This window comes from Atractosteus spatula, chromosome 7 (assembly GCF_055471065.1).
Source record: "Atractosteus spatula isolate fAtrSpa1 chromosome 7, fAtrSpa1.hap1, whole genome shotgun sequence".
Taxonomy (NCBI): Eukaryota; Metazoa; Chordata; class Actinopteri; order Semionotiformes; family Lepisosteidae; genus Atractosteus; species Atractosteus spatula.
Genome location: NC_142712.1, coordinates 10,132,651 through 10,144,788, shown reverse-complemented (window position 1 = coordinate 10,144,788; position 12,138 = coordinate 10,132,651). Strand labels below are relative to the sequence as shown.

The window sequence follows — 12,138 nt, the reverse complement described above, 5'->3', positions numbered from 1 at the left end:
GTAAAGCAAACCAAACCTCTTTGTATATATTGTATATTGAAAAGTCTATAAGGGGGGGGAGAGACTCGTGTCTGAATCAAGGCCACCAGCAGCTTAGAAACGGGCTGGTTGCGGATAGCTCCCGACAGATGGCTACAGTGAACGAGAGCTTTTCCTCGCCGGGTGAGTGTGTAAGGCACAGGGAAGTGAGTAAGAGGGGGTGGGGAAAGCATGCACTCGTGTTTCATCCGATGACGTTGAGGCGCTGAGCGAACCATTGAATTTCTGTTTTAAATTTTGGATCACAAAGAGAAGAGCTCGCCAAGGGTACTTCCTACCGGCGTTTTACTTTTTATTTAAGAAATATTTATATTTAAGACGTAAACCATGATTATAGACCATTAACTTGCTATAATATAACCACTTAACAGGTAAGAACGTTTTCATATCTATTTATAAAGTATTCCTGAGTATAAAAATTAGTTCGTGGCTTTCTTTAAACAGCAGATGGATGGACGGAGTATTTTAATTAAAGTTGTTACACATATAACGATATATGTTGATTAGACGAAACTGTCGTTAGATAAAATGTTAAGTGAGTGAAATAGTTTACTTAGACTAATGTAATATTTGTGAAGACTAAAGTTTCAGCGATGTAAATGAACAGGGTACAAAAAATGGAAACTTTTAATTCTTCACAAAAGTTACAAATCGAGCGCCTGCTACATGTTCATATTTGTTTGAACATCTCAAAAGTCAGTTTAAATTTAGTCAGTTATAGAGAAAGAGGCTGTACTACAGCAACCACATCCTGTCTAGTAGCGGCTTGGCACGCTTCCAGGAAGTTAAGGCTTGAACACTTTCCCTGACTTTTTATATGTATGTATCTGTATTAAATAAATGGCTCTTTTTTTACTGAGAATGTCCGCATATAACCGGGTCAACGCGGGGATGCGTAATTTCCAAATTCTGACTCGGTGGGATAGTGTTGCGGTTTCATTTTCAAAACAAACCCTTGCCAGCAGAACATCATTAGACTAACTCTATATAACGATAGACAATTCATATGCAGTTTCCTTAAATATAATTAACACTGAGGGACATGATGGGACATTTGCCTGTGTGTTAAAGATGTCTACCAATGAGGTTGTACAGTAAAATATTTTACTTGTTACATAGTGGTGATTTTCATTGCGACTGCAAAGGCAACCAGACTGAAGATCCGAATTGCCTGTCCTGTGACTACAGCTCAGTTGCTTCCGTATTTTGGGGAAAAACTGTCGGGGGAAAATAACTTAACGGCAAATTAAATAATGTTTTTTGAATAAAATGAAAACTGATCGTAGGCAACCAGTTATTTTATAATAATTTCTAGCTGTTTAAAATTTGTTTTCCCACCACTGATGTCCAGATTGCAAAACTGAGTTTAGAAAATCATATTCAGCTATTCCTGAAAGAACTCTATTGAGGCTATTCTATATTTCGATATACCCAAGCAGTAGTTTAACAGCAGGTATGATGTAAGGGGTGTTTTTGACTTTAGGTTATGATGCCCCAAATCGATTCATACTTAAAAACAGAAAAAATACAAATAGAAGGACCGGCACCTACTGTGTAGACCGTGGTGCGCTTTACTATAAAGCCAATTTATTATAACCTAGCAAGCAAACTGCATCTATGTTGGCATTTACAGTATTCCGATACAGAGGTTGAATTTAGAATATCTTTATCGCTCTATGTGCAGTGGCCTAGGATATAAAGTTTTGAACGAAAATTATTTTTTCATGTTTTTAAAATCCCGCCCAAGGTAATTTTTTTCCCAGTCATTTCATAGTCTGAATTAATAAACAGGACACCTTTGAATTATTCTATGTTAATAACTGTTCTGGGACTACAGTATTTCTTAAGTGCGACAGAGATCCATTAACTTACAACCGGGACCCGGAGAGACAGCCGTGAAGACGTGCCCGTTTTCAGACGCATAGCCCCTATAGACTTGAGTCCCACTCTTACACCAAATGGAGTCACCTCTGTAATTTTCATTTAAGGTCCTAAACAGTGTCGGTGTTTAGGATTTAGTATTTAGAATTAGTATCTCCGAGACAAGAGACTAAGGACTAAGAGTCAGAGAACGCCGCCACCTGAAGCGGCGACCTACTCTATATCAAGGGGGCATTTAAAAATATCGGTAATTTGGTTCTTTTTATTATCCGTGCGATGATGATGAGGGTTGGCATGATGATCAAATAGTGAGAAACATCTTAAATCGGTAACCATCTGCTGTTTTTATTTAGTTTTAAATGGGACAAAAATAAGAAACAATGTCACACAGTACTTCTCCGGCAACAATGTCCACAAATCCTGTTTTAATTGTATAAAATTGAGACGACAATGGGTTTTTTTTTTAAATTCAGTCGTGTGACATCAAGAAATGTTGAAATGCGGACATGTGGAGGTCGGGGGAGGGGGGCGGTGAGGGGTTAGCTGAGTCTTCAAATGCTGCAGCTGATGCGGTCAAATTCCTACCGTCTCTGTCGTAGCTACCTTGGGGAATATAGTGGGTGGAAACTGGAAGAAAATACGGGACAGGTGTCGTAAATTCAATTTCCCTATCGTAATCCACATCTAAAACGATTGATATATAACACATAAGGAGAAAAGATGCACATACCACTGGTGTGCTTTCTTTCGGGTTCCCCTGTCTTGCGTCGAGATTGCTTAAGCTTTCATTCAAGTGGTGGCGGTTGAACATTTGTACAGCACATTAAACCCTAGCAAACGCATTAAACACACCCAGAAACTGACATGGGCTGTGTTTTTTTTTATCCCTATCGTAATCAGCGAAGGCACAATCATGCAGCCAGTCCCTCTCTGCTTAGGTAATCATTAGGTATCCTGAAAAAAACAAAAGTTGTGTGTGACGCGTGCGCATTTCGGAGGGCGATACTGAACTGGATACGACACGGGGCGATGGTGTTGGGGGTCTTCTGTTGTCGTCTTGTTTTGTGCTGTTCGTGAGAGATTCACTACTAATAATTCAACCTATTTCACCAAAAAACAAATGACAATGCCGGCTTCCATCACACACATTCACACACACAAAAAGAAAACGTTTTCTTTATAGTTCGGTTATAGTCCTTTCCAGATATTGTAAGATTGAAATTCCTGTTCATCAAACTCAATGGCATTTGTATCCACGAGAGTCAGAAACAAAATACCATCACTGCAAATTAAGGCTTCTGATTTTTTTTGCTGAATTGCAGTCATTATGCTAGTCTTATGGATATATTTCTATTAGAGGTTTTTTAGCCATTTAGTGAAATCATTGTTGTTTTTGTTATATTATTTTGAATTGTTTTCCACTTTAATGAAAGTTTAAAAATACAATCAGTATCTAAAGTGTAGTAGAAGACACTATTTTATTTATGTGTTGTAACTGAAATAACCTAGTACAGAATGTACAGGCTCTTACTCTTTTTGCATTCATTGTGCAATTTTAGGGAAATGTAGCGATTACTGTTTTACTGTAACTAGTAAGTCACCACCTGGTAAGCTTTGAAATATCCACATTTTTGCAGTATTCCAAATTTGCAACATTATGCAAGATGGTGTACTGAACAGGACATTTGTTTTGCAATTTGTTTAACATGTTATATAATCTTTATACAGATGATTTTGAATCATGGCTGGTCAGCACAATAAGAGCCTAAAAAAAACACAAAAACAAGTAAAACTGTCAACAGATTATTCAGATGTGTCATGGTGATTTTATTTTGGTGTTCTGTGCTTCTCGCCACTGAAACGGGAATAAACTGTTATTCTCTGTCCTGATATTACCGTGTTCATGTTTACAGCTCCCAGTGCCACCACTTATAAATATATGGGCCCCATAAAGTAAAAACAGAGTTACAGTGATTATTTGGTTAATAGATGTATGAATTCAGAAGGTAAGGCCCTTGAGGCTACACACAAATTATCACTAGTTATATGTTGCTTGCGGTTTTTATCACTGCAAAATATCTCTGCCAACGATTTAGTCATGTGTTGTACATGTATAGTAAACACAGATGGTATATGCTCTCGCCATCTCTCTATAATAAGTATGTGATCCAGATTTTGTTTTCTCACTGAAGGATGTGATTTTAAAAATGATACCTCGCTTTTGTGTCTTCAACACTTGGATCAAAACAATAGAGAACCTATCAATTTCAGGCTTGCACAGCTTACATTATCAGTCAGCAGATAGTTGGTTTAAAATAGAAAGATAAAACACAGTAACAATTACATTCAAGGCTATGATTTGGTAGCATTCCAAGTTAGCGGAAACTCTTCTCTTGTCACAAAAAAAGAAGTGATTAGGCTGGTTTGAAGAAATTTCCCGAAACACATTTTCTCCATTTTTAATTTAGCCTAGGAATTGTATCAAATGAAGCAGGAGCTTTTGCAATATGGAAGAAATGTGCATTTCTGAAATAAAAAAAGACAATGCAATTCCCATTTATTAGTGGTACAATATGTATCAAGCTGGCCAGATAGTATATACAATTCTTTAGCTACGTTGTGAAGGTCACAAGTGAGCTTTGGTTATTAAGTATGACTTTCAGCCTTGAAGATGTACAGTAAACTGTTCCAACAGTACATTGTGTAATGAAAGTCTAATTTTACACTTGTTTCTTTTTGCTCTGAAAACTGGCCTTGGAGAATTCTGAGTGTTTATGAATCAGGATCCTTTGTTTCAGGCAGAGATAGAGTGGGTCACGTAAGGCCAAGCCTACATGGAGGCCTGAATTTGTCTATTTAATGCTTTAGTTCTGCGGGTACGAGTTGGAAGGAGTTTAACTGTGCCACCATTTGAAGTGGAATACATTTGGCAGTGATTCTCTCATCCGTCATTGCAACTGGTCTCTTGTCAAAGCCACAGCTCCACAGAAATTGATAGGGTGGTTTCAGTTCATGCCTGACACTGACAGGAAGATCGATGATTTAATTACAATCTATTCACAGCACCCCGGCCCCAAAACCTCACACCTCCACAGGAACCTGCTATTGCTCTATGGACACCAAAGAGCAGATGACTGTGCAGAAAGCAGAGATTTTTTTGCATGCAAATAATTTCTATACCTCTTAACAGACCAACATTATCACAAGTATGAAATGTCTGGAATGCTAACAGGGTGATAGTTCCTTACCCCAACTGAAAACCCCAATTTCTGCAAACAATATATATATATATTTGACCTTGCTGAGGTCTGGAGAAGTATTGAGTTACATACTGCACATCCACAGGAAAACTGCTAACTTTATCATTTTTATACTGGTAGTGCTTAGAGCATATCATTTTTAGATTATGTTCTTTATTTAATTAGATCATTTTTAGATGTTTAAGATGACCTTGATTTTTAAACAGTTGTTTCTGAAATAAACCCAAGGGTTTAGAAGTCATAGACCATTAATTTTTTGCTGTCTTCTTATTCTTTTTTGGACTATGATGCAAGCTAAACTAAGCTATTTCATTTCTCATCCTATGTATCCATTTAATCCATAAACAGCTGTGGTATGTGAAGCCATTGGTTTGTCACAATCTGTTTTATGTGTATAGTTCTGGGTTCATGCGGTCATGAACATTAAAAATGTTAAAGGTTTTAATGTAAACCTCAGGCCCAGAAATAGTATAAGTAATATTTAAATTTTTCCTGAGTCATAATTATGGTTGAAATGCTTCTTGGGATTGGCTTGAGAAAAATGTGCAAGAATGCAATAGTGGCATGTGACAGGAAGTGCTCCTCCTGCCGAAAATCATGCTGTAGAACAGTATTTAGAATATCATTTGGTTCTGCCTAATGGGGTTATGCTGTTCATAGTAACCAATGGCCATTCATTAAAAGATAACATTTGTCATTAAAAATCTCTTTTGGAGCATAATTATAGGCCAAGTCTAAGGGGCATCAGGTGGTCACTTACACCAGGGGTTGCTGAAGTATCATTCACACCAAAAGCATTGACTCAGTCCAATGGTCCTGCACCTTTCTGAGTCATATCCACACACACACGCACTTCTTTTTGTCAGCAAAAACAGACCAACCCTGCAATACCGACCTTTACTAAATATATGTAAGTGAGAGTCCTCTAGGCTTTCCTTTTTCTCTTTGGTTTCGCTTGGCTAAACTGAATGACCTCTCCGCTTATTTTAACATACACACGTGGGCATGTCTGAAATTTTTCCTTTCTCCGTCCATAGCCAGTGGCGTCCTGCTGTTGGTTTCGCATTTCCACCATGTTTGTATTAGGCATGTACCATAGTTTATGTTGGAATTTAATGGGCTTGTTCATGCACTGCCGTTCCTCTGCCCAACAGTTTCCCTCCGCTGTCCTGATCTAGAAAGAAAGGATTTCTTCCGATCATCGCTTTACTGCACTTTATTATTGAATCATGCTGAGCATTCTTTTAAAGCCTGTTTTTTTGCAACTGATCTTTAGCCAATTTAGTTAAGTAACTGAAGAGCATTTGCATGGCGTGCTGGATTGATGTGTTTGAAAGCTCATTTTGTGGACTCCTAATTTCATAGGCACTCTTTCCCAGTTCATATTATCATTTGAAGTGTTTTTCGGTTCCATGATGAGGCACAGACTTTCAGAATTGCACTCTTTGGACTTTCAGTGAAACTAAAGACAAGAGAAGCCACATACAGGATAAAATAAAACTTGGATGAGCATCCAGCTTACAAATGCTTGAAACGTAAGTTGGAAAGCTGGCTGGATCTAAAGAACTACACTGCTGCTTCTCTCCTGTCAGGGCACTTACAAACCGTCAAGTGACTCCACAGGAGCCTCCAGGTACATTCATAGACACAGTGATGATAGCATTTCTGTCCCCTCAATGTAATTTAAAACCCTGCACAACCTTTCCTTTTGTGTCTGCCTGCGCACGTCTAGTCAGTCTTAAATGGAACCTATGTGAAAATCCGTTCGGCATTTGTCATCTCAATCCGGAAGATTTGTTCAGTACAAAGAGACACCAAGGACTCAAAAAGTCTCAGACGTTACTGAAGAATGCTGTGTTATATTTTAAAAATATCTCATTCTTTTTGTCAGTCACTTAATAACATATATGATATCTGAAGTGTATTTTCTCAGTTGTTTCTGAGCCAGGTTACAAATAACCTGAGACGCACACAACAACCCATGATACCCTTGTTTGGTCTTTGTCATATCCTGACATCATTACAAAGAAAGAGTGTTCAGCAACAACTTGCAATTACTATCCCAAAACACACTAGCAACAACAAGGAACTCCTCCTTTACTTGCCCTGGCTGTTTTGACTTATTCCATTACTTTTATGGATCATTTTCCACTGAATCATATAAATTATAAAGAAAGCTGTTTACAAGCTGCCACAACTCCTCATTAGTCCAACTTGTTGTTGTTTTTCAGAAGTGTTAATTTTCTTCTCCTTCCTGGTCTCTTGTTACAAATAACTGTGGTTGCCTGAAGCACACAATCTGTGAACCAGGAGAAACACTCAGGATATGGAAAACAATAAACTATAATTTTTAGAAAATGAAGTAAGGGAGGGACAAGGCCAAAAACAAGGCAAGGGGGAGGAGGAGGATTCATGAGTTTAAATGAAGCAGGTGCAAAGATTTACCATAAGATACTTCACTCATCCGTAAGTAGTTTTGCAAGCTGGAGATTGTAGATATTATACAGGCTTCATTACAATATAGCTGCAGCCTGAGGGCCTGTTTCCTTTAAGTGAATAGACTTCACATTTTCAATATGATTTTGACTTTAAGACCATGAGTTCTCCATTGGCATTTACAGTGCCTTTCTTATAAGTACAAAGCCTTTTAACTGCGTTCATGTGACAAGATCAGGACTGTCCCTGTTTGGGATTTGAATATCATGGGTACCTCTGGCCCAGACAGCATGGAATCCTTCTACATCAAAAGGCCGGGACTTTCACTGTGGGAGAGTTCAACGCTATCCGTGTTCCAAAGAGTGATGTCACCTTCTGTAACGTGCTCAGTACCTGCTGAGTCCTGTGACACGCGGTACAATAACACCTGCTAAAATATTAAGCATGTACCGTTCAAAAGACATTTTGCGTACTTTGCATTCAAAGTCATATGATATTTATTTTCACTTTTGAGAAATTTCAGTTCTTTACAAGTAATAATACTAATACAAAGTACTACTTCATGGTTCTGTGTTGCATAGAAATGGTTATGTCTGAAGCAAAACATTTGGTAAATAAAAAGATATTTAGAGCTATAATGAAGTCAAATAATTTTTTACATTATACAGCAATATTTGTATACAGCTTTTTGACACCAGAACATACTAGACTGTTGCACAGACTATAAACCAAACAATTAAAACATGTGCTTTGTGTTATTTATATAAGGTATGAAGCATGTCACGATTGGGTGTTGAAGATTACCTCAATATGATCTCTGTTCTGCTTAGAAATCTCAATGATTTTTGTAGTCTGATAATGAAATCAGTGTTAAGGGACAGAGGACAAAACACTCATTGATTGTGGTTAAAATCTGAATTAACAACCCTCCTCTCAGACTACTAACGTATTCATTCTCTACATTATCAGTTGTATTCACAGAAGTTCTTGCCACACAGTAACAACACTCTCATAAAAGTCGAATTTTGGTTAGAGTTGGTTTGGGAGTGCCTTGTTAATTTTGACAAAAGTGCTACATCGGTCTGCTAAATCTGTAATGTCCTATATGTGCTGTGACACAATGGAGAGTGTAACTGTTTCATGGTGTGAATGAATGTCTTGATAACGGGGGAAGACTGGCCTGAAAATAGAACTGTCATCATCTGCAGTGCGGCATTCATAGATGAATGATACATTTCTTCTCCCTTCTGCTCTTAACAAAGCCCAATTACTAGACAGCAGTGTATGTATTGTGGGGCCGATAGGGGGAACTTACAACACTTGTAGAAATACCTACTTGAGCCACGTTCTGACTTTTTTTTCAGTACTCTATTTCAGATGTTAATGACCATTTAAAGTGTATTCCTCCCTTTTATCTCAAGGCTGTATATAAAGCTCTGAAAGTTTTGAAGGAATACAAGCATGTGTTATTAGTCTCTTAAAATCCATGATTGCATTTAGCTAATAGGTACTTTAATTAGGTTTTTGAGAGCTCAGGTGGAATGCAACCCTATAACCACTCCACCCCTTAAGAACTGGGGAGTGCCACCTCTGCTTTAAATCCTGTTGATCAGGATTTTGATGGTGTGTTTAATAAGGACTGCAGTGTTAGTACGGTATGTTCTTTTGGAGACTTAGTTATGCCATGAATTTTTGAACTCGTTGAATTTATTTCTGCATAATTCTCTACTATAGTTGAACAGTTTAGGTCAAAAGGTTGCATTGACAAACCTGTGTTTAGTCAGAGTCATGACTAAAGTGCATCCACATATTACCGTGTGTTTCAGAAAAGTTCTGCTAGATTGAGTTATGCAATTGAAACTGATGCATAAATATTGAGACAGCTTCTCTCCATGGGTTTTCCTTAACTGTTTGGTTTAATACAGGGTATCGCTGCAATGCTTATCTTTGATTTTAGTTTCAAAATGGAGATAAGAAAATTGTGCACGGTTTTTTAGCATGACATTTAGAACCGCTGCAAATTAGAAAGTCTGACTTGCTCGTTCTTTTTTTTTTTAGTGGAGTGGTAAATCTTGTCTGACTAAGTAATCCATCAGACATTACTTATCGGTGGCAACCGTTTACATAGAGCTGTGCAGATCAAGCTGATTAGACATGACTTGTCCCAGTCACCCAGACTGGGCTTTGTGGTGGCTATTGTCCTGTTGTCTGGGGATTGTTTCTGGTGAGCTAGATGTCACCAGTGGAATTTGATGCTAGAGGGACAGTTAAAAGTTAACGATAGAAACGCTCTGCTGGATGGGAATCCTAATGCATCCACCGTGCACTGATATTCATCTCTATGTATCATGTACAGTACACGAGGAACCAGCAGCGCACAGCGATTAAAAAGCACATTGCCTCGCCTTTGCAGATCGCCTGTTTATCTCCGTCCAATGAAAGTAACGTCAGAGAAACTGAACAGCACAACCACCCAGATTGAGCCCCTAGATCAGGGGGAAATGATGATCTGACAGTTTTTCCAGAACCCACCATTACCAGTTTATATAATTGTTTCCAAAAATACGTTTTTAATTTGTTAGTAGTTGACTTTATTGTCTTTGTTTTTGAAGTGCTACCAAAAGCCACAAAAGAAGGGTAAAAAACACCAAAAAAAACTTAACAAGCTGTAATTAGGTTTCTTTCTGGCTTTATAGGATTCTAGTTAAGGAGAGTTTTCCTCACGGGGGCTAAATTTAAACTTTCTCTGCACGCTACACATGCCTTTCTTTTGTACAGTGTGCAGAAAGACAGGTCTTAGTTTTTCTAAGTGGTGGTTGAGAAGGGGTCTTTTAGTTTCTCAGTCCCTAAAATTACAGAAGCTGTATATTATTTTAAAACACCCCGTAATTTACTGCATTGCATGATTATACTTCTAAAAATGTATAAAGTTCCAAAAGGAAACCCAGAAACAAGAGTGTGATACAAGTCATGGGCTTACATGTAAATCAAGTTGCAGAAATTATTTTTAAGTCTTTCGGGGTTCTAAGGTGTATTTAGAAAAAAAAAAACTCTTTCAAGCTCCGGAGCTGATGTGCTTACTGAAATGAGCACATCTGGTCACAAAACATGGTGGAAACATCAAAATCTCCCATGCTCCTCACAGACCTGCACTTACACTGAGCCTCAAGTAGTCATTACTCATCAAGGTGTTGCCAATAAAGCTTTGGAGTGGATGACCAAGCCTTCAAGTAGAGGTCAACAGGCACGGTTTACTTGAGCTGTACCGCACTCTGCAAAACATGTTATTGACTTTTCAGTGGCCAGAGATTTCCATTATTCTAACCCTCAAGCATTCTAGATGGGTGTTAGGCCAAATGTGTTATCTGGGTAGACCTCACAGCTGGAAACCGAGGACTTCTGTCATACTTTCTAAAGGTGGGTAGCCAACCAGGGATTGTCTGACTTGTTGTTGCAGGCGATTATTGTGGAAAACAGTGATTATAAGGTCCTGGCTTGATGCCTATGCTGTATATATGTGTGTGTGTGAGTGTAATACAGGGAGACAAACAGCGTAGAGCATCTCTCTTACATGATGACTGTTGTATTATTATGGAGTACCATACCATGAGGCTGCGCGAGCCAACTCTCATTATCTCTTTGGTCGCTTTAATTTGTCTTCAATGCACATAAATGGTAAACTGTGATCATTATGTTGGGCAGTGTCTTGGCATAGGAGGTGGAGCCTAGTGATGAAGGGATAGTATAAGTAAAGATAGTTTGGTCCCAGGCAGGTAGTCTTTAGCTCCTGTCTCTGAACTGTGATTGACTCTGCTCCAAATTCCACCACACATATCTGGTGCTACGGGGGGCAGCAAAGACACAACGTAGAGCTCTGGGGTAGGTTCGCTTTTTTAAAGCTTTTTGAATATCTGCAGAATAAATATGTGTATTATATACTGTATGTGTGTGAGCAAGTTAAATACAGATCTTGCTTAAATCCTCCATCAGCTAAATTCTTCTAGAATCTTTAATTTATTTCAAAATAATATTTCAAAATCATTTTCTTTTCAATAAATATATTTATTTATTAATAATGGGTTTTTTTATCCTTTCAGGTATATCAATTGCACAGTTTCCAGTAGCTTTTGCAATAACAATGTTGCTTGATTCATTTCAGGTTAATATTGAGTTTTATATAGTTCTCTAGAGTATATTTCAAAATCATTTCAATTCATCAATCATCAATTCAAACTATATATTTAGTATTAGTTTTGAATTTTCTGTCCTTTTTAGAACCTTTAAGGTGTAGTTGCACAGAGGTATTAGTTGATTTTGCTAAAAACAAAGTTCATTCATTCATTTTTTCCTTTCAGGCTGAGAGTCTGTGGCAAATCTTTCATTGGTTTTCCCAAAGCATTAGAAGGAAAACAATTTATGTACATTCACAGTAATAATGGCTTTCAAAATCCCTGTGCCTGTCTTTTCTACAGATGAGCTGTATTTAAAAAAGAAACTCTCTTTCTCCATTGATTAGGTTGTT

General features: G+C 37.8%; 1 protein-coding gene across 2 annotated transcripts in view; it reads left to right on the top strand.

The window, feature by feature from the left end:
- The first annotated feature begins 255 nt into the window (after positions 1-255).
- Positions 256-12,138, top strand: part of relt (RELT TNF receptor) — a 29,918-nt gene continuing 18,035 nt past the window's right edge. For both annotated transcript variants that reach the window (XM_088920246.1, XM_088920245.1), the window contains exon 1: positions 256-410. The gene's annotated coding sequence lies outside the window, so the exon portion shown is untranslated. The remainder of the gene's footprint in view (positions 411-12,138) is intronic.